The 23,374-nt window shown below is 49.2% G+C and overlaps 1 protein-coding gene across 2 annotated transcripts in view; it reads right to left on the bottom strand.

Moving 5' to 3' along the window:
- Positions 1–19,261, bottom strand: part of Gng4 (G protein subunit gamma 4) — a 44,687-nt gene extending 25,426 nt beyond the window's left edge. For both annotated transcript variants that reach the window (XR_008215809.1, XM_052728664.1), the window contains exons 1-2: positions 18,909–19,261; positions 881–985 (exon numbers count right to left, since the gene is read on the bottom strand). The gene's annotated coding sequence lies outside the window, so the exon portion shown is untranslated. The remainder of the gene's footprint in view (positions 1–880; positions 986–18,908) is intronic.
- Between the last annotated feature and the right edge of the window lie 4,113 nt (positions 19,262–23,374).

The raw sequence follows: 23,374 nt of genomic DNA on the forward strand, positions 1-23,374 counted from the left end.
CAAAGTGGGGTGGGACAGGACATGAGCTTTCCCAGAGAGACAGTATTTCCCCCCGACACAGGGCACAGTAAGAATCCCGCGACAGTCCAGCTTGGCGAACCAATTAGTTTATTGGGCTTGCTTACGAGGCATGAGTCACAACTAGATCGCTGGTGACCTCAAGGCAGCCGTATCACTGAACAATCCCATCCCAACATGGATGCAGATAGAGTTCCTCTTCAGTTAACCTCCCACCCCTACCTACTCTAGCTCCTCAGAGACCACAGACAGCCGGGGCAGGATGACACTCAGCCTTGGGAGGAAGCGGTTCAAGCTCAGGTATGGTGACGCCTCTACCTCCTTCTATGAGGGCATTACAGCCTCTGAGTAGCTGCAGCTGCCCTGATGAAGAATGAACATGCCCAGAGGACAGCATTCCACACAGGGGTAGTGACAATGCTGGACATCCATGCTGCCTCCAGGGGACACTGACTGGGTGCTTGGCCTCCAGGAAGGTGAGGCAAAGGAAAAATGAGTCAAATGTTCAGGGCCACCCTGGGACCTTGAGGTCAGTTTCCTTGGGCACACAGGCACGTTTCTACTGACAGGTCATCTAGGGACCTCTGGCAGGCTGTATCAGTGGCTCCCAACTCAAGTGCCAACTTAGGATGGGAGCCAGGATGAGGCAGTTTCATCCTAGGGCTGTTGATAGGACCCGACTCAGGACAAGGAAAGGATTTCCAGAATGGTGGGAGTCATCACACCTTCATCTGCCTTGGCTAATAGTGTCCTTAGGGGACAGGAAGTCTAGATTGACAGAGATGGTATGAGGAACTTCTGTCACCATGGGGACCCTGCTCTCTGAGTCTCACCTTTCTGTTCTGTAGAGAACCATTCTTACCTGCTGAGAGGTGGGACAGGGACAGGTCCAGGCACGGGACACTGGTGGTGGCAGCAGTGGGCTGTTGGAGGAGAGGCCGATTCAGGGTCCTGCTGTGGGGCTCTCCTGAAAACACAAACAGATAGATGTTGTCTCCGGGCTCTTCACGGGCTTCCTCAGTTGTTCTGCCCAATCTCAATGGCTTTGCCTGTAAGCCCAGGGACTCTCATACTAGCCTTGGTGGATGACAGATGAAGGATGAAGAGATTCCAAGATGACATGAAACAGTCTGTGACACAACTCAAGGCAAGGACACCCTGATGCCAGACAACTCCGCTTTGGCCAAAACCTATATGCCCAGCTGTCCTGCCCTTTCCTCTTGCCAATCTAGCATGCCAAGAGGAAGGAGTTTGCAGGAGTTTTCTTTTTTTTTTAAAGTATAATGATTGACAGCTATCAATTGTAGAGATGAATAGGTTCTACTGTGGTATCTCCATACATATTTTTTTTCTTGCCATAAAAATATATGTGAGATTCAGAGGTAAAGAGCACTGGCTACTGTTGCAGAGGACTTGAGTTTGGGTCCCAGCACCCACACAGGGGACCTGTTGTCCTCTTCTGGCCTCTGCAGGCACCAAGCATGCACATGGCGCACATAAATACGTGCAGGCAAACACTCATACACATAAAATAAAAATAAATACATCTTTTTTTTTTAATGTGAGCTAGTCATGCTTGCCTGTTATTTCAGTACCTGAAAGGCTGAGGCAGAGGGATTACATGTAAGATGCCATCTTGAGAGGTAGATAGATAGATAGATAGACAGACCGACCGACCAACCATGTGTGAAAATAAAACAAACAAACAAAAGACCAATGGGAAAAATGGGAAAGGGTGTGTGTGTGCACATGTACACAGTAGATACCTAAAAATCACAGGCCACACTGAACCCTATGCATGCTATGGGTTTGCCTATGCATGTATACCAATGAGAAAGGTTAGCTTTTCCTTGAACACAGACGCTGTGACACTGTGACAGTTTGGTACAGAGATAGCTGTTGAGTGAGCCTGAGGTGAAGGCACTTCCAGAAGACACTGAGATAGTTGCAGATGTGAAGTGTCATTGTCCTTGGGGACATCACTGTCACAGTACCATTGGCTTTTGGGGCACCTTTCCAGTTATTTTGATGAATTCTGGTCACTCTTTGAGAGACAACAGCACCTCAGAGAAAAGTCTAGACTAGTTGCTCCTCGTTCACTTGGCATTTGCACCTCACCTTCCACCCAACACTTGGAAAGTCTTTCACACATCATCCCACTGGTGTGCCCAGGTCCCAGTGAGGCTTTAAGACACTGTCTGTTGCAGAATATTATTTGCAGATGTGTTACATTTGTTTGTGCTGTGGAACATTTGTTTAATGATGCAAAGATGTGTTACATTCTTTTATGTTGCATTTGTTTAACTCTGTGAAGCTGTGTTACTTTGCCTGTCTAAAACACCTGATTGGTCTGATAAACAGCTGAATGGCCAATAGCAAGGCAGGAGAAAGGATAGGTGGGGCTGGCAGGCAGAGAGAATAAATAGAAGGAGAAATCTGGGAGAAGATCTAGGAGTGAGGGAAGGAGGAGGACATCAGGGGTCAGCCACCCTGCTACACAGCAAGCCATGGAGTAAGAAGTAAAGAAAAGGTAAACAAGAAGGAGAGAAAGGTAAAAGCTCAGAGGCAAAAGATAGATGGGATACTTTAAGAAAAGCTGGTTAGAAACAAGCCAAGCTAAGGCCAGGAATTCATAAGAAAAATTAAGCCTCTGTGCACATTTATTTGGGAGCAGGGTGGCAGGCCCCCAAAGAGCCAAAAGAGTAAAAAACAACTACTACAACTGCCCTTGTGTCTTACCATTTCTTTTTAAATATTCTTATTATTTTTATGCGTCTAAGTGTACGCTTGCATGAGTTTATGTATACTATGTATGTGCAGGACCTGGAGAAGGCCAGAAGATGTGTGAGGTCCCTTGGCACTGGAATTCCAAATGGTTGTAAGCTGCTCTGTAGGTGCTGGGAACCAAACTCAGTTCCTCTGCAAAAGCAGTGAGTGCTCTCAAGCCTCTTAACTGCTGAGCCATCTCTGCAGCTCCTCCTCCTCATGTCTTAAATTGCGGCAAGTGTTTGGTAGTGAAGGGATTCGGCCTCCTTTGATTTCTGGCTGGAGAAAATTGCTTTTTAATGGCATGAAATTTTGCTACGATGTTTTCAAAAATAGTCTCCCCAGCCTGGGGTGGGGTGTGTGTGCTGATTTCTGAACAAGGTGCTGCAGCTATATGCTGAGATCACTGAATGTCTACCACTTGGCCATCAGTGCACTAAAGTCGAAGGCTCTGTTTTATTTATTTTTCAAGTGAAGGGATGATTTGTCTGTGGGCCACTTGTGTGCCTGGTGCCCATGGACATCAGAAGAGAGCATCAGATACACCTGGAACTGGAGTTCCAGATGGTTGTGAGATTTGTGGGTGCTGGGAATTGCACCTGGGTCCTTTGGATAAGCATCTTAGTGCTCTTAACTGCCGAGCCATCTCTCCAGCCCCAGAGGCCGTTTTATTGTTTTCTGTGTCCCTAGTGTTCTGGTAGAAAAAATGCATAGTAGCCAGTCCCTGGGCCAGCAACATCAGCATCCCTTGAAGTATGGTGGAAAAACGGATGTTCAGCATTCTGGTTCATGACGTGCACAGCCTCTGTCATGCTCTCTCATGGCCACAAACCCAACTGTCTTGAGATGCTTTCCTGACCACTAGGCTGAAAGCTCTGAGACTGTGAACCAAACCACATCTTTCCTCGCTTAAAAACGCAAATTCCCTAGCAGGCAGTGGCACACGCCTTTAATTCCAGCACTCCGGAGGCAGAGGTAGACGGATCTCTGTGATTTTGAGACCAGCCTGGTCTACAGAGCGAGTTCCAGGATAGGCTCCAAAAGCGACACAGAGAAACCTTGTCTCGAAAAACCAACCTCCGCCCCCCCCTGAAAAAAAAACCCCGCAAATTCTCATCCTTGGCTCTGACTTATTGAACAGGTTCTGTAACCTAGGAGTAGGAAGCAATTTAACAGTCCTTACAGGGTGCTGACAGTCTGAGAACCACAGGCCCAGGGAAGTGACAGGGAAGACTGGAAGGAAGGAGCTGTTTTTCTGAAAAACCATTGGCCTTTCTGTCAGCCTGGTTCCTCACCACTGGGCTGACATGTCAAAGTCCCTTACTCAGAGTCTCTTGGTTGTGGCAGCCTTGCCCTTCATGAGCTAGTGTGGTATTTCAATAGAGGTTGGTGTGCAGAGACATGGAAACACTGCTGCCTTACAGAGGCTTTGACATCTCATTCAAAAGTGCCGAGGGTTAGGGTCATATTTTGGAGTCAATATAACAAGGCATGTGACTGTGGCAAGGACTGGTTTGTATGGGGGATCTAAAATGTAGGGCCTGGAGTGGTCAGCCGTTACTGCGTCTGGGATTGTATGGTGTCTATTGCACAGAGTCAAACTCCTTTTGGATTCTAGGGAAGGAGCTGCAGGCAGTCATGTAAGGAAGATGCCACCTTCCCCCTAAGGTTCTTAGTAGACCAGCCACAGGAAGTCCTTGGGGACAAGCGTGGAGCAGGGGTTTTTCCTGCATTCGGAGACATCACGTCCTGAGCCCCGGATTCCTATAGTCTGAAGCAGTACACAGCCATACAAATGACTTTTGAATTGGAACCATTTATCCAGCCGGTGATAAGCAATAAGACATGAACCTGGGGCTGGGAGTGTAGCTCAGAGGGAGAGACCTTTTTTGGCATGTTCAAGACCCTGGGTAAGGTCACCAACACTGAAAAAAAAAAACACCCCAGCATAGGCAGCAGCGACGATTACAGTCACGCAGTACTGAGATGTCACAGGCAATAATGTTCTGTGCCATGCTGCTGAGCAATGTCTGAGGGGTGGATGTTAAATACATTTTCCTCTTAGCCACAGTTGGGATGCGGCCCATCATAAGCAGAGGACTGTCTACACTCAAGGGTCTTCCAACACAGCTTTGGGATAAATTGGATTTGAGCGCCCCATGATGTCACACACTGAGTAAATATCTTAAAGTGGTCAACAAGGGATGTCACACTATCTGTGACACAGGATGGCAAAGGAAGGGAGCTGTGAATTCACCTGAAGTTACTACTGCACAAGGAAAGGGGGCAGCCGCCAGCTTCCCAGAGTGGAGGCACACACTTGTCATCTCAGCAGCTGGGGAGGCTAGGGCCAGGAGGATGCTGAGTTCGAGGCTAGCTGGGCTACTTAGTAATACCTTGTCTCAATGGGAGAGGGATGAGGGATGAGGGGAGAGGGATGAGGGGAGAGGGATGAGGGATGAAGGGAGAGGGGGGAGGGATGAGGGGAGAGGGGAGAATGAGATTGAGCAGTTTTCAACACCTAAGGATTTATTTTCTTAGTTTTTAGCATGATGTGTTTCAAATAGCGAAGCAGAAAGAATTAGGAAACCGAACAACCTTATGTCTATCAACTCTTTGAACAACTGTTCATCTTTTACTATATTTGTTCATTTCTACACTGCTTTTAAAAATGTGTTTACTTCTTTACTTCATACCTGTACACAATGTATTTTGATGACATTCACCTCCTCCTTTCCCCCAACTCTTCTCAGCTCCACCTCCCAACATCCACCCCCTCCCAACTTTATGCTTCTTCTTTTTTTTATAGCCCACCAAGTCCAGTTTACACTGCCCATATACTCCTGGGTGTGGGACCATCCATCGAGTGTGACTGACCTACCAGGAGCCACACCCTTAAAGAAATCTGACTCTCCCTCCCCCAGAAGCCAGCAACTGTCAACAGCTCCTCGGCTAGAACAGGGAGGTTTTGAGTCCCTCTCCACTCGGTGGAGCACAGCTCTATTTGTTCTCAAGGACACCTAAAGAGATGTTTTAGAGTCACATGACGAATGTTACTCATACTCAGTCATCCTGAGAGTCAGCTGAATATCCTCACCTCTGAAGGAAACTACAGGTAAATAGGTGTCATTCCACCCAGGCAACCTGGATCTGAGTGGACACCCTGTCCCCACAACCTCCTCACAGGAGCATGGTTTCTCAACTATTCCACCATGAGCCACTGTGCAAATTAAATACTATGACAGGGAACTTTGATATACTTTATAGCTTGGGTTTCAGCCATTCAATTTACATTGTGGCTTTTCACGATCCAATAATAGCTAGTCTCACACAGATGCCAAACAAACACAGGACAGAGAAGTCCAAAGTGATATCTGTATTCAGTGTTTGAGGTTCATTCCCAGCTGCTCCAGGGCCCATGTTATTTACCAACCAGGACCCACTTCTACTGTAAGTAGGTTGCTTGGCAACATAGCTGACATGTACTATCTTATCTGGTTTCCAGGATATGGTAGCAGAATAATGACTTTCCCCCAATGTCCTAATCTCCGGACTCTGTGAACATGCTGTGTTACATGACACGGAGGAATTAAAGTAGCAGATGGGATTAGTGCTGTTGACCAGCTGATATTAAGATAGGCAGGTTGTCATGAATTATCCACTGGGTCTCATGTGATCACAGGGTATTCATAAGTGAAAGGGGGGACACGGGACTAGGTGGGAGTTGGAGTCAGACTTGAAAATGCTACACCCATGGCCTTGAAGGGGACACAGGGCCAAGTTTGAAAGTGTTCAGCCCTCACAAGCTGGGAAAAGAAAGGTAAAAGACTTCCCTGAGAGCCCCTCAAGATAACATGGCCTTGCTAGACCTTGGCTTCAAATCTTTTTTTTTTTTTCTTTTTTTGGTTTTTTGAGACAGGGTTTCTCTGTGTAGTTTTGGTGCCTGTCCTGGATCTCTCTCTGTAGACCAGGCTGGCCTTGAACTCACAGAGATCTGCCTGGCTCTGCCTCCTGAGTGCTGGGATTAAAGGCATGTGCCACCACTGCCTGGCAGCTTCAACTCTTAGAGACATGTTTTGGACTTCTGACCACTAGAAATGTAAACAGTCGGTAATGTTTTTGTATACGGTTTGCTCCAGTGTGCTTGTCAGTTGGGATGCAGGGGCGGGGGTAGCAGAGGGAGGGTAGCAGAGGGAGGTGGCCAGTGAGGCAAGACTCTCAGGCAGCATTACCTGCTTCTGGCCCCTCACCCCTTCCTTCTCCATCTCCATCTCTGGCCTTCCCCGTCTGTCACCTGCTTCGGGCACACTGGATTACTGGAGACCCCCAACTGTGTATACCCTATTCCTGGCCTTTGGCATCTAAGATGCATACACTCCATGTGGTTACCAAGTTTACTGTACTTTGGACTTGAGTGTTTTCCAGTAGCCCATGGTCAAAAGCTTGTCCTCCAGCTGTCACTTTCCGAAGGTAGAACTGTGTGTTCTTGAAGGGGACTGTGAGGCCCTGGTCTCTTCCTCTTATTTTTTCTCTTCTCTCTGGATACCAGGTGAGTAGCTTTGCTTTGCCAAACCAGGGCCAACTGATCATGGACTGGTACCTCAGAAACTGAGAATGGAATTTCATATAGCCTAAGCTGGCCTCAAACTCACTATGTAGCTGAGGCTAGCCTTGAACTCCTGGCTTCCTGCCTCTATGTCCTGAGTGATGGGATTTCAAGGCTGTGTGACCAGCTCATGTTGGATACTGATCTGCCAGTTTCATACAATATTTTGTCAGGTTTTGGCATTAAAATAACCCTGCCTTCCAAAGCTATGTGCCCTTATCTTCAAATTATCTCACAAAGTTTAGATATAATTAGCATAACTTTCCCCTTAAATGTCTGGTAAAATTTTCCCAAAAGAACATGTGGTGTTAGAATTTTCTTTGTCAAAAGGTCTTTGACTCCCAATTCACATTTGTTAGTACAATTATGACTACAGTTTTTCTACTTCTTTTTTGTATGAGCTTTGAGTGTATCTTCCATGGAAGTCAGACATTTAATCAAAGCCGCTGAATTTATGAACATATAATTCTCTCTTTGAGAAATGACTAGGGGTGGTGCATGAATACCATATTCATAGGTGGAGATCAGAAGACAATCTGTGGGAGTTGGTTCTCTCTTCCCACCATGTTCCAGGGCCTGAACTCAAGTTCTTTCTGACACCTTCCTTTTAACATTTGTAGGATCTGTAGTGATGCCTCCCCTTTCATGCCTGATGTTGGAAGTGTGTATCTTCTTTGTCTGAGTCTGACTAGAAGGTTAATGCTACAGATGTTTTCAAAGAATTTGCTTCGGTTCCTTTTTTTTTTTTTTAGTATTGTTTTTGTGTCCTAAATTTCAGTGTCGTCCCCCCCCCCCCCCCCCCCCCCCGTTTAGGTTTAATTTTCTATTTGTCTATCTTTTAATTTATGAAGACAAGGGTTGTCAATGATTCAAGGTCTTTCTTCTTTTCAAAAATAAGCTGTGAGTGGTATAGATTTACCTATAAGCACAGCTTTAGCTGAGCCCCATACAAATTAATATGAATTCAAAGAATTTTCTAATTTCCTTTGTAATATGCTCTCTGGTGCTCAGAATGTGTAGAAGTGTGTGCTCTATTAGGTTAGTTTTTAAAGTCTTTGCAATTCCATGCACATGACATCTAGAGGTCTGCTGAGATTTTAGTGGCAGTATCACTCTTACTTTGGTTCTCATGACTTTTGGATCTTTAGGCCTGTCCTAAACACACGCAGAGATGAGGCTGTAATTCTGTGGTTAATAAAATGAATTTGGTGTTCCTCTTCTCCCCCTTTCCCCTCTCCAGGATTCCTCCCACACATTCTACTTCATAAGAGATCCTTTCCTATTTCCTTGGAGGGAAAAAGAGTTTATCTTAAAGCTACAGCCCAAAGGGCTGCCACCTCACCCCAGCTCTAAAACAGCAAAGCTGTGAGAGGAGAAGGGAAGAACCACAGACCACCCAGTCCTCCACGTAGAAAGGCTGGCTCTCTCCCAGCACTACACCAGTTTCCTACACTTCAGCTCCTCCCAGTCAACTGGGGCAACGCCATGAAAGCTGGGCTAAAAGAGAAGGAGACTCATCTCCATTTGGGTGGCTTCTCTTGCAATGCACCTCTTCCACCATCCACATACCTTCCTGTGCTCTTTGGAGCCCTCAGATCATTGCCCTCTCTGTGTTTCTGGAGTCTCAGTTGCAGTTAGTGGAGGGAGGGGCTGCTGTGAGCTTGCTCCATCCTGGACACTCTAAGTCCCTCCATTGACACCTTTTTATTCTTGTCTGATTCACACCTACTCAACTCTCATGACCTCCAGGACATCTTTCCTGGTCACTCCCACCTCCACTGGCTACAACACACTCACTCTCTCTGTCTCTCTACCAACCAGCAGCTTAGCAAGGAGGAAGGCCACATGTCCTTCCTGCTGCTACATCCCTGGCTCTCCCAGGTGAAGAAGGAAGGGTGAGATGGTTGTTTCTATTCTATCTGAGTCTACAGCAAAGACACAGAACAGACACTTGAAAATTGTAATTATAAAACTGCAGAGACTCCCTGGATGCTGGAGAGGGAGGTGGAGATCCCTAGGTCTTTCGGGTTTAGACACAGCTGAAACAAACAAGCTTCCAGGCCTCTGCTATGGTAGAGCAGGAAAGGTAGTCTGGTATTTTAGATTATGCCAAGTTCTGTCTCATATGACATCATGTCCACAGAAAAGCTATTTTTATAATGGGAAGTGACATTTGGGGAAAAATGATAAGTTTTGAGTTTTCCATGCAATTTTAATTGAAGAAAGAACAATGCTGTCATAGTCCAGCTCCTGGTATTATTATTCAAGAAGGATGAATTTCCTATCAATATTCTTAGGGCAAACCATTAACATTCGAATTAATGGAGAATCCATCCATTTCTCTGAATAGGCTGACTTTGTTCCAAAGTTTGAGCACTTCACATTGTATAAATTTACTTCCCGTTTCACTTGCTTCCAAGTGAGATCTCTGCACTAGTTCAAGTGAGATCTCTGCACCGAGGGAGCTCACAGCTTTGCCTCTGTCTGCACCACACCTCTGCAGGTTCTTCAGTCGGCTTGCAATGTGCCTTGGCCTACAGTGCCATTGAGAACAGGCCCCTGAGTGGCAGAAACATGCTGCTGCCGAGGTGCTGCTCTCTGTACCACATGACTGGCTGTCTGCGGCCCGGGGACAGCTGGCCTCTAAGGATCCCTGGAGAAGCAAGAGTCTGCCGAGGACCCATCGTGGGAGGGATAGGTTGGAGCAGGCAGTCGCCAGGCCGTGGAAGTGGTATTACCCGATGGTCTTCCTGGGTTTTAGAGAAGGGACTAAGGAAGCATGTCCTTTGGATATAGACCTTGTCACCTGCATGAGGGTCGGCGAATGGCATCCCTTCCCTCCCTGCATTCTCTTCTTGCCCTGAGACAATTCTCTTCTCTCTCACCCTCTCAAACGTCTCTTGATACTTCCCTAGCTCTTTTCAAACACAGGTTTATTTATTTTTTTCTTCTGAGAGAGAGGAACATCACAGATTTCAGTCTGGCCTCAAACTCACAATGTAGTCAAGGAAGATCTTGAACTTCTGATCCTCTTGTTTCTACCTCGTTCTACCTTGTTCTAGGCATGTGCCACAGTGTCTGGTCTGTGTAGTGCCGGGGTTGAACCCAGGGCTTTGTGTATGCTAGGCAAGCACTCTACCAGCCGAGCTACACCTCCAACTGCCTCCTCTCCATCTTCCTCCTTTGTGTGTGTGTGTGTGGGGGGGGGGGAATATGTCACCCAGGCTGGCATCAAACTCACTATGTGGTTGAGGCTGGCCTTGAACTGGTCCTCTTGCCTTCACCTCCCTAGGACTGGGACTATGTAAATATATCACCACGCTCCACTTAGTTTTATAGCAGTTTTGGACTCACAGAAACACTGCGCAGAAAGCACAGAGTTCCTATACGCCCTTGAGCCCACCCACACTCTCCCCTACAATCAGCATTCTACCTCAGAGCCGGGTATTTCTGACAGACAAAAAACACTGACCAGTTTATGCCACGGCTCTCTCTTGGAGTGAATATTGTGTAGGCCTGTCTGCACAAATGTGTAACACATCCACCTGCATGCATCCTACAGAACAGACTCTCGGCCTCAGAAGTTCTCTGTACACCATCTATCCACCTGGCCCTTCCCCTGGCAATTATTAACCTTCAAAAGTATTTGTTTATTACTGTATGTGCGATATGTGTAAATTTTGGCATTCATGTTCCATGGCACATGGGGAGTCAGAGGACAACTGTGAAGTTGGTTCTCTCCTTTCACCTTTACATGGGTTCTGGGGATCGAACTCAGGCCCCCAGGCTTAGCAGCAAGTGCATCTACCCACTGAGTTATCTTCTTGGCCCCAACTGCTGATAGTTTTACTGTCTCCATAGTTTTCTTTTCTGAAATGTCATGTAGCTGGGATTGCTGTCTGTAGTTTTATCAGACTGGCTTCCCTCACTTAGCGGCATGCATTTCATGGTTCCCCCGTTTCTTCTTAGGCCTTGCGCATGCAAAGCAAGCATCCCACAGCAGCCCCAGCCCTGGTAGCTTCTGCACCTAGGGTTCCCACCTAAGCAAATTCATCTCAACATCAACAGTAAGAGGAGACTTAAGCTTAACCAATCAGAAACCAGCTAACCCCATTAACAAGGACTTTCCACATCAGCCAATCAAACGTAGTTCCTCTTGCATCTGTACACATCTTACCCGTGTCTTCTTTCTGCATCTCTCCTGTCAGTGGAGACCTGGCCTGAATTGCTTATGGTCTGTTATTACTTAACTTCCAAGTCTGTCTCTGTCCAAATCCAGTCATCCTCCTCATCTGCATTTGGAGTACATTTCAAGGCCCTTCCCCCCAACCCCATGAATGCCTGAAACCATCTATCATATATGCTATAGGTTTTCCTACACATATTTACCTATGAAAAAGGCTAATCTTTCCTGAACACAAATACTGTGACAATTTGGTAACTGAGATGGCTACTAGGTAACTAACAGGTAGGAACCATATACAGCATGGATACACTGGACAAAGCTGATTCATGTCATGGGTAGAACAAAGTAGAGACATGATTTAGTCTACATGCACTCCTCCTGGGACACACACTGCCCACTGAGGCTGCAGAATGGCTTGTAGACTGTGCTGGAAAAAATGGAACCAATGGTCTAGAGATGTAGCTTGAACATTTGGAAAAGGTATTTTTCAGATGGGACAATATACGAGGAGTCATACTTGCTACAAAAATCTATTTCCCTTTGCAGTTACTTGTGTGACTCAACCAAGCTTCCATCTTTCTGCATTTTCTTTGTCGTTCTCTTGCCCCAAGATGATGATAATCAAACAAAATGCTGCCAGTGGGGACAAAACCAACAACATCAACTGGCAAATTCATGGTCTGCCAGATGCTGTCACACGCCTCCCTCCTCCTCTTGAGATCGGAGATCAAGTTAATAGCTTGATCCTGAAAGAAAAGAAGACCTACGAGTGTAGTTTTCATTGTGTGTTCACAGAATGCATCACACCAAATGACTGCTCAAAGACAGCTGCCTCCAGAGAGGGAGGAGGCATGGCTCCGACGGCTGCCTGCCACCCACCGACGCAACGCTGAGTCACCTGTTACACACCTTACAAAGAGCTCTCTGCAGTGGTTCTTCTCTGCAGACAAGACCCATTCATGTTGCTCAAGTATGCTATGCATGGGAGAGAATATTTTAGCAGTAGTGGAAGAATAAAGGGGGCACACGAAACAAGTCTGGAAACGACCTAGATATTTTCCAGGAAAGAAGATGTGCAAGCCGACCTGGCTATGTCTTCAAGTGGCTGACAGCCCGGTGCAGATCTGAAACCATGCAGATCTGCTCACGGCAACCCGTCCCTGAGTACAGGAGTAGCGGACAATGCCAGGTTGGGCCAGAGACAAGCAGGGACAAATTCCATCCCCTCCTGGATGACAGCATCTGACCTCTGTGCCAGGGCCCCCTTGTTGAGTGTCTTTCTGAAAGGGTGACATTCCACCTTCTCAGATGATGGACAGTGCAGGAAGGTGGCTTTCCTTCTCTCCACCAAGATGTGTTAATTTATCATTTCAGTGACCCGACCCTGACAGAACATCTTAAGGAGAGGGACTGTTTCTTTTAGCTCAGTTTCCCTGGGCTCTGCTCACATCATGGGGGGCAGGAAGGCAGAGAGAGGTGACACAGGATAGGACCAGGATGAGACAGAGGCCTTAAGTGACACACTCCAAATGGCCCTGCTCCCAGTAATGCTCTTACTGAACCCATGAAGGGACGTGGGCTACAATGGAGCTCCGATAGCGTAACCGCCTCTGGCCTGTGGCGACAGCCAGCCATGGACTGAAACCTCCGAAACCCAGAGCAAGTCAACCCCTTCCTTATGCTCCCGTCAGACATTTATCACAGAGACAGAAAACCAACACAGGGGTGTGTCCACGGATCCCCCAGGCCCGAGGAGGTTTACTTCAAAGTAAGAGAGAGCTATCTCCCATGTGACATGTACCACAGAACCGCCGTCTCTTCCTCCACCCTGTCACGTCCTCTCTGGCAACCTATGCCTTGTCTCATTTTTCCTGCATGCACCTATTATAGCTCAAGAAGCTCATTTATTGTTGAAATGACTTTTGCGGTTTGTAAAAAGTGATTTATTTTTATTTTATGTGCTTTGGTGTTTTGCCTGCTGGTGTGTCTGTGGGATCCCCTGGAATTGGAGTTACAGACAGCTGTGGGCTGCCATGTGGGTGCTGGGACTTAAACCCCAGTCCTCTGGAAGAGCAGCCAGTGCTCTTAACTGCTGAGTCATCTCCCCAGCCCTGACTCTTGAGTTTCTTGCTTCTTATTGGTGATGAGAAGACTAGGCTGACAGGGAGTGGGGTGTGAGGAAACCAGTGACACCTGCGGCTGTGTTCCCTGATGGTTAGAACGCCTGTCTATGGTTAGACATCCGGAGGCTGAAGATGTTGTTCCCCGTGTAGCAGAAACTAAGACACCAGGGCACTCTCCCAGTTCCCACATGTATACTAACTATACTAAGGGTTTGTATTCTCCAGAGACCTTGGCTTCATTACACTGTCATTTGCACAGTGGTTTTGACACCCTTTGAGAGCGTGTTTGGAGGCTCTCTCAGGGGAGTGCAGCTACCTTTGACCAGGACCGTCCTCCTCTATGGCGGGTGGTCATCCTCCTACACTGCAGAAGGCTGTGTCCTCTCCGCCTACTAAGTGTGTAGATTCAGGAGGGATGGATGCAGAGCCATGAGGGAGGTAGAGGACACCCACCTAGCCAAGCAGATCAGCCAAATCAACACCACTGATTAATGTAGTGACAGATGCCTCAGTCAGATCACCCTCACACCATAGTGACAGATGCCCCAGGCAGATCACCCTCACACCCTCGACTCCCCTTACGGGCTTTTCAAGAACACCCTCGACTCCCCTTACGGGCTTTTCAAGAAGATCATGGGAAGAAATAGCCTATAAAATGGTCACCCCTCCATGGTTTGGAAGTATGCATATATACACAAACCTCTTTAAAGGTCTACAACACAGGACCCAGTGGTGAGTAGACCCACTGGGGTTAGCCTGCTCTACTCTTTCTCCAGAGTGTACTATCATTTTGATTTGATAAAATACACTTCTGCTTGAAGTAGCTGTGTTTTCTCTGCTGAATCCGTTCCTTTGAGATCTTCACCCCATTGTTTGAGAATAATCCCCCTCTGAAACGCACATCCAGAGGGCAGGAGCTCTGTGCTTCCCTCCTCTGTCCATGTCCTGTTCCCTGCTGCTGTATCATCTCGGGCTGAGAACGCACAGTGAGAAAACCCAACTGAGATGTACAGAATGAGGGACTAAGGAGGGAGGGCGGGGGAGCCAGACCTAAGAGCATCACACAGCAACCACACATGTACCCCCCGAGGGCAGGAGAAAGGCAAACCCTAGGAACCTGGGATGGCGGAGTGGACACTGGGCATGCTTACTGGGGTGTGCATTGAATGTGTGCAGAAAGGACTGGCCTGAAGAGCCACAAAAGACACAAGGCAGGAAGGGAGGCAAGGAGTGACATGTTGAACTGCCACTGGGGAGGCCATGGTGGGAGGGGGGCTCCAGGAGATGCCAGCACCTCCCCTTCATGTAAAGAGAAAGTATGTGACACTGAGTGAGTCCTATTCCTAAATCTCCACCTTCCCCTGCCCCTGAAAGTTCAGAGAACATTATCTTCCCTTCATTCCTTCTCTGGAGGTCAGTTAAGGGATTGGGATCCTCTACCCATAGCTCACCATCACCTTGTTTGATCACACCCCCCCCTCCACCCCTGCCCTGGAAGAGAGACTGTCATTCTACCGAAAGAACATTCTTGCCCTCAAATGACACCAAACATGCCTACAGAACGTGGCTCTATTTGCTAGGCAGCAGGCTGCCCCTTCTAGACAGACTACTAGGGGTGGAGCAGTGGCCAAGCACCCAATGGCTGAGAGGCAAGTTAGCTGGGTACATGGAGGGTAGAACTTCCCCAAGATAGCTGAACAGAACTGAACGCCATCAACTCACTTCCTTTCAGCATGCCACAGGTGATGGGCCACAGCAAGGGTCTGCTGGAAGTTTTCACCCACAAATGACCTGCAGGCAGGCCGAGGCAGTCCACATGGCTTCTCAACTGGGCTGGAAAGACCCTATAGTGGATACAAACACTGGGCATGCCCAACTGTCCACAAAGATAAGAGATACGCAAGCCTCAGATGACAGTGTGTGAGCGCCCTGGGCTACTAGAGGCCCCCAAGAGTAGTGGGGAGAAGAAGTGCACAACTCTTGCTTAGGGGTGTGACAGTCACTTTGGGGGCATGTAACTCCACTCAGAGTGGGCCATGCTGTGTTACTATAAAGGGGCCGGCCAAGCCTGTGCCCAAATTGTGCCCTGCCTCCCAGAGCCTGACCCTTGTAAAGACAGACCCCACACAGAGCACCATCACCCCTCTGTGGAGTCTGTCCTCATCTTCCTAAGAGCTTCTGGTAACAGCTGGGCCACTGTCAACTTTTGTGACAGTGTGGATCCTTCCTTTGTGGGTCCATCATCCCCTCCTGCTCTCTAAGGTCGATTCTTCTATTTGGACAGCTTGGAGGGGGTGAAGAAAAGGCCTTGAAGCTGTGCCTTGGACACAACACCAGCAGGACCCAGAGGGAAGGAGAGGTCCACAAAAGCAGTCAGGGACAGCTAACAGCTCAGGAGCATTCTATGCCCCTGTCTTGGGGAGAAGCAGCACCTCACTCAAAGCAACAATGAAAGCTTTCCCCCTTTCTCTAGGAACCTCTTCTCAGAGAGAATTCTGAGGAGAAAGAAGGACATGTCGTCACCTTTGGGAGGAGCCACATCCAACCTCAGTCCCTCACTCTTCTCTTCCACGTGGCTCAGTGGATTTCACTTGTCATCTTTACACTCCTTTGTTGAAGTCCCCACCACCCACCAAGGGCACTGGCCAGGACACTTGTCAACTATGATGCTTTGCAAACCTCAAGCCTGCAATTTTGTCCCTTGAGGATCATCGGAGGCCATTTTTATCACGTACCCAGCAAGCGCTGCCCCCTAGCCTTGGGCCTGCTCACCTGGGCTCCCACCGCCCTATCTGCCTCTGACAGGCTCAGCCTTTGTAGATCTGCCTGTAGACACCCCAGGACCTCAGGGCCCATGATGTACAGTGTCTCCATTACTACTCATGTGTCCTCACTCCTGGTGGAGTCAAGCAGCACCGCTTCCACACAGTCCCATCTGCCAGAGACTGCAGCAGCTGCTGCCACAGCGGCTCCCCAGCTCAGCGCAGCGATCTCTTTACAAGTGCCCCGATTTCTCTGCATGAATCTTTCAGCAGCTTTTCCTGCCTGTCTTGTTCCCTGTGTGGAAGTTTCGTTTGTGTTTCCCCCTCTGGATTCTTGAAAAGCTTTGGCTTCTTCTTAGTTTTTAGGCAGCCACTTAAAGCCTTCTAGGAGCAGGGTCCTCCGCTTTTCTCCCATCTCCCTACTTTGACACGTGTGGTTTCTCTTACTTTCAGGGAAAATCTCTTCGCTATCCGGTCTTGATGTCTTTGTAGAATTCAAGAAGTTTCAGTTTTGGGTTTAAGAAAACTGAGCGAATAACTGTGACCTGAATACTAAAGGTCTCAATGGTAGAATTTGTCTAAAGGCAATAAAAATGTTGCAAAGGAAAAAATAAAAGGAAACCAGCAAGATTGGATTGCAGAATGTAGATTAAAAAAAATCAGACATTGCTTCAAATTCCCCCCCCAACACACAAAGAAATGTCTAATGCGCACTGTGAACACCCTCTGCTTGTCAAACAGAATGAAGTGAGACAAATTAAGAAAGGTGTCAGAGAGATGTGGCGGTGAGTAGACCCAGACCTTGGCCAACCATTGGCTGGCTGCATTCCTTGCAGGAGCTGGTGTGCACTGTGTGAGTGTGCTGTGGGTGGGTGGAAGCACACAGACACTCTCAGTCCCAGTGTCCAGTGATCCTGAGATGGGACAAAGGCAAGGGCCCTGTGCCCATCTGGTGTTCCACAATTCTGAAGAGCATTGGAGATTTGGGAGCTCTGGGGGCAGCCATTCTTTGAACACTATGCAATGAACAGAGGAAAGCTCCCTTCTTACAGATTGCCACGAAAAAGGTGAAGGCGGCTGGTCAAACAGGCATGAACTGGTGGGGATGGCCCTTCCATCCCCGTGCAGTTTCCTGCCCCCGGGTCCCTCCATGGCTTCCTCCCTAGACTTCATTACAGGGGTAAGGATTGGGGCCTGAGGGTTGCATGGTCACAGTTCTCTCAGCCTGAGAGTCCCTTGGTTAGCAATGCACCCCAGGAGGCCCTACATTACCAGTACCACCTCTCAGCAGGCCTGAGAAATCCATCAACCCCAAGTTCAGCCTGCTGTTTCTCAGGACTGAAAGCGCCAGGTGCCTCCCACAGTGGTCTCTCCCAGGTGAGGGCACTGCATGAGGAAGTAGCCGCCTTCCTCCTTGCAAGCCAACATGAGGAAAAGGGCGGGGGGGGGGGGGGGGGGGGGAGGGGCTCCAGTGATGAAGAACTAGCTAGCCTGCACCCAGCCCAGGTGCCTTGCTGCAGCCGTGGGGGCCATCACGCCTCATTCTGGAGGCAGGAGTGACGCTTTTTCACTGGAACCCCGGCACAGCCCCACAGGCTTGCTCTGATTGAGATGCCAGCCAGAGTGCTGCCAGCCTTTTACAAACCCGGGAGCCCTGAGACCCGAGGACAGGATTTATCTATCACCCGATCAAACTTTCCACATTTGGAGGTATCCTCACATCTTAGATCAAAATACACGACAAGAAGCAGATTCGACTAAATGAAGGCGCCTTTTGCAGCCATAACTGGCATCTCGCCTCATTATTTCCCAGGCGACTAAAAATTAAAGCAAAGCTCACTCTCCCAAGGCTATGCCCCGCGAGCTCAGCAGCGCGTTTCAGCACCAGCTTTGGGGACAGTCGCCATCAGGAGGGAGGGCACAAACTAGCTCACCAGGCGCTCGCTCCCCCTCTACCCAAGGCAGGTGTCCGGGCGTCAGGAAAGCAGAGGGCTTCTGCGAACCCCCGCCAAAAACACTGCTCCAAACAAATGATCAGTGGTTACGCCACCCATCCCTATGGTCCTCTGCACTGGGGACGCCCCTTGTCCAGAGGACAGCAATTACTCTAAGCCTCGCACATGCAGGAGGGTCCCCTAGGATCCTCGACCCGCCGCTACCCCGGGGGATTCGGCTGTGTCCCCCGAGGCCCGGACTGTCTGTGCACAGGAAGGAGGCTCAGATTGGAGGCGCCCCGCGGTGGTGCATCAAGCGCCCCCGCCACATGGAACCACAGGTCTTTTGTGTCGCGTGCAGTGGCATCTCCAGGGAAGAAGACCCAGGAGCCAGAATATCTCTCCAGTTCCGAGACTTTTGATTTCGGCCGGGCTCTCATAGAGCTGGAGGGGCCTGGGCCGAGGTTCCCCGACGAGGCGCCGCGCCCTCCAGGGGACTCGGGCGCCACTTACCGCAGCCGGCGCGCAGCCGGTGCCACTCAGACGCGGGCTGGGTCCCCGGCGCGGCTCTCGAGGTGGGCGGCCAGGCCAAGTGGCATCGCGCGCCCTGGGCTCGGTGCAAACGCGCCCCGCGCGGCCGCCCGCGGGGTCCCGGGCCACAGAAGACTGTGCGCGTCTGGGGAGGAAGGGGGCGCGGCGCCGAGCCCAAGCCACAGCAAAGCTACCCGCGTGTGGGGCTCGGGGTCTGCGCAGCGGGCCCACGGGGTGCAAGGCGGTGACCCCCAACCCTAGTCTGCTGCGCCACGCTGGCCGCACCCACTCCCGCGCACCCACTCCGCAGCAGGTCTCCTCCCGCACCGGGAGGGGCCGGGAAATCCCGCCCGCCGCCGCCGACGTCACTGGTGCGTCACTGGGGCTCCCGCGCCGGGCTCCGCACGCCCCTAGCCCCTCACTTCACCCAGACCCGCCCTCCTGGGGCGCGCGCATCCTGGAGGGCTCAGGGCTCCGGGGCAGAGACCCCCAAGTGCAAAGTGAGGACGGCCAGCTCAGGGTACTTCACCTGGGGACACTTAGGGTGCCTCACGCCGAGGAAGGTGGGTGCCGCGAGCGCAGGAGCTGAACATCTGGAAATGCGCACGGTCCTTAAGCCGACGTCGCTAAGCAACGTGGGCAAGACCGCCACGCGGCCGGGCTGGGCAGAGCAGCTGCCTCGCAGCCAGCCACTAGAGTGCAAGTGGACAGCAGGGCGCTGCTGCCGCGGGGAATCCTGGCGACTCCCAGCGGTGAGGCGGTCGTGGCTGGCCAGGCCTCGCCCTAATGGAACTGTGTCTTGTGATTCTTACTGTAAACCGATGAATTACCGTATACTCCTTCCTTGAGGGGGAAGCAGCTTCAGGCACGTCTGTTTTCCAACTCTCATAAAATGACACAAAGCCCTCTAAAGACAGAAGCCCGGAAAACATTTCGAGCAGAGTTGCTAAGATGCGTAGAGAAGGAGGTCGTGCTACTTCTGTCCACAAACACCACTGACAGGGAGATTTCTTGAAAATCTTCCTCCTGTCCACCTTCAGCGACCATCCCTGCTGTAAGTGATGCTGGACAGGGTACCTCAGATTTTCGCAGATTTAGCTCACATCTCCCACTTTATCCTGGACAAAGGTGCACCTTGGCGGAGTGGAGCTGCCCTAAAAGGTCAGAAAGGCCCATTGGGGCAGAAAATCACACCGATTGTCTTCATAGCTCTCAAGAGTGTCCCTTTAAGCTGCAGAATTAAACTATTAAGCAATGATTTAGCCAGTAATGTTCATAGCACAGAGACTGAGTGAGAAACACCCAGAGATACTGCAGTTGAAAATTCAAGCAGCACAAAATTGTGTTCACTCATTCACTCACAGATCCATCATCTCTCCTGCTATCCCTGGTTCAGTGGTACACTCTTTCCCCAAACTGGCTTCATCAAAGTTGAGCTTAGGTTTCCTTTTATGAGAATTCTAACGATTTTGGTGCCAACTGTTCAGTTGTAAGAGATGTCAATAGATAAACTCTGGTAGACTGGACAGCCACTGGGACACCTCAGTCTCTCCCAGGCTCTTTTTGGTCTCACGCACATATAGACCAATGTTCAGCCTCTAGGGCTCTGGAGGGGGGAGTTGTATTCCTTTGGGCCACCACCTACAGAAAGATCTCACCCCCTTCCAGTAGCAACTGTTCTGGGGTCCAAACCTGTAACACACCGGCCTCTGCAAAGACATGAAACATCCTAAGTACAGCACGATCAAGGACAGTTAGAAACAGCAGTACTGAGTGTACAGTGTTGAATGCACAGGGTATAGCGGTAGCAGACTCAAAGAGACCAGTTGCTTCTGGCACAGCAGGCAACAGTTGAGCTTTTAGTCTCAAAAGGAGATCTGCATACAGATTTTTCAGGAGCTCTCAACGTAGCTGTGCTAACCTTTGAGAGAACATAGGTGTTCAATTCTGCCATTCTCAATGCTATTTAACAAGTGGCTTTAGTCTGTGTGTGTGTGGCTTTAATCACAGCAACATGAGAAGAAACTAAGTTACTCAACCACTATGAACACTACAGTGCAGATTTCACTAAGAGTTCAGAAAACACTGTTCTAAAAAATTTCTAATTGGGTTTTAAGGATTTTAAGAACATTTTGAACAAGATCAAAATTCGAGGCTGAAAAGAATGCTTCTTGTAATCACCCGACAGAAGCTGGGGTGAGACCAGCTTATTTCACAGAGAGGATGCACCAAACTTACCACAGGATCGTCTTTTAAAATCTCACCTCTCATCGGCCCTGCTCATGAGAGAAGAAGCTCTCAGGGCTGCAGAAGGAAGCTGGTGCCAGCCTGCCTTTGGAGGACACGTCCTGCCATGGGGTTTCCCTCCAGCAGCAGCAGCAGCAGCAGCAGCAGCAGCAGCAGCAGCAGCAGGATGTGCCTTTTGGTTCGTGTCTTGTCTCCCACAGTGCGTTTGAGTGTGTGTATTTCAGTTTAGCAACCAGAGCTGCCTGCTGGCTTTTGAAGGGTCTTGGTTTCATAATGCATAAAGTGTTGCCCGGATTAGAGGAGCGCGCGCACACACACACACACACACACACACACGGTAACGCTATCCAAAACATGAGACACATTTGGGAACAAACTGAAACATTTTGTCACCTACGTGGGGACCAACTAAAGGATAATCAGCAATGAAGGGGGGGGGTTCTGAGAAAGAAAACCCAACGGGAAGTAAAACGATGGTGTTTCTTTCGTCTCTACTTACCTTTCCCAACACCTTAGCTCTTCTTTGTCAATTTGGGGCATTAGCAAGTTATCCAAAATAGTGGGAACTAGATAGCCAGGAAAGAGCTCCAAAGGGCCTCTCCTTTCTGCCTCCTTAGATATCCAAACAGGCAGGCAGAGGGAGGACAGGGGGTTGGTAGGCTCACACTGGTAAAGCGCTGCTGCTGACTTCCGTGGGACAGAAAAACACTAAACCAGACTGAGAAGCTGTGAAGCAGCACAGATGCATGCAGAGGAGCAGCAGTCCCCAGCCCTGTGCCTTCTGTCGTTGCAGGCACCTGCCACTCCGCGGCCTTCCCCGCTGCGAAGGCTGGAATATGGGTAGATGCTCCTTCCCACATCCCCAGCCTGGACCCGCTACTGGCTTTCCCGCCAAGGTCTTGGAATGTGTACCATCTGCAACACTTCAGTGCCTATCTTCACTTAGATTTCTATTCATCCATTAGGTAGCAACAGCACTTTTAGTCATTAAAGAGGCTGTCTACCTGGGCATAGTGGTGTGTGCATGTGATCCCAGAACTCAGAGGACTGGACGTTTCAGGCTAACCTATCTAACAAAACAAGGGCTGGGAATGTAGCTCAGTGGTAGGAGGCTTTCTAAATCACCCCTACCTAAAACAAATTGTTCCTGCTATTCTCAGAGCACCTCAGTTCCACCTCCCCAGCACTTACCATGGACTGCAACTTACACATAGGCTAAGTGCTATGCTACCTGCTGCATTTACAGTGGTTCCCCGCCAGCCGGCAAGGCCCATGCGGCAGGAACAGCTGGACTATGTGATCTCATATCCTCAGCTCTATTCTCAATACGGGCCTGCCGCCAAGAAGGGACAGGCACTCTGCTATTTAAAATGAGCGGCTGATCTTGGGACTGATGTGTTAAGTTCATTTAAGGACACGAAAAGTTGAAATATAGCATTTTAGAACAAAAACTAAAATTAAGGAATGAGAGTTGCCTTATCTATTCCTAGTAGTAGAAATTTATAAGAGAACAGATGGAGCTTCTTAAAAACTTTCCTGAGGAGACAAGAACAAACATCTCACCTCAGACAGGACCTCAGAGACAGAGACAAATGATTTCATTCCAGTGTAGCTTGGTGAACCAATGTGTTTAATTTGGGTTGCTTACAGAAGCATGGGTACCACTGAAGGGAAAAAAATTCCTCCTCCTGAGACTATGAAGTGTCATTAGGAAGGGGCATGACCTTGAGAGCCTTTCCTTAGAGCAACCATTAACTGTGTAAGTTCTCTGGTAGGGGTAGGACCTTGTGAGACCTTCTTCCAAGGCACTGTTAAGTCTCAACAAACCTTTAGGGAGGCTGGAGCCTATAAATCCTCAAGGAAGAGGCGGCTTGGGAACTACTTCCTTCTAGCAACCATTGACTACCTATAAATTCTTGGGAGGGAGATGTGTGCCTCTCCTACCTGTGACAGAAAGTTAATGGGCCCAGTTTTGTGCAAGTCTCCTGAGGGTAATCACAATGGCTTAGAGTTCAAAAGGACAACAGACATGACAGGCCCGGAGGACACCCCACAACACCCCACCCTCTCCTCCAGTTCCTACATTATTTTCCTCCCCTTCCGCGATGTTCCCTGACACTTATGCACAGTATGTCTCATTTAGGGCCGGGTGTTCAAAAGCCACTTATTCTCAGCACTTGGGCCAATTACAAGTCTCTACA

Source organism: Peromyscus californicus, unplaced genomic scaffold, assembly GCF_007827085.1.
Source record: "Peromyscus californicus insignis strain IS unplaced genomic scaffold, ASM782708v3 Scaffold_8__1_contigs__length_139910024, whole genome shotgun sequence".
NCBI lineage: Eukaryota > Metazoa > Chordata > Mammalia > Rodentia > Cricetidae > Peromyscus > Peromyscus californicus.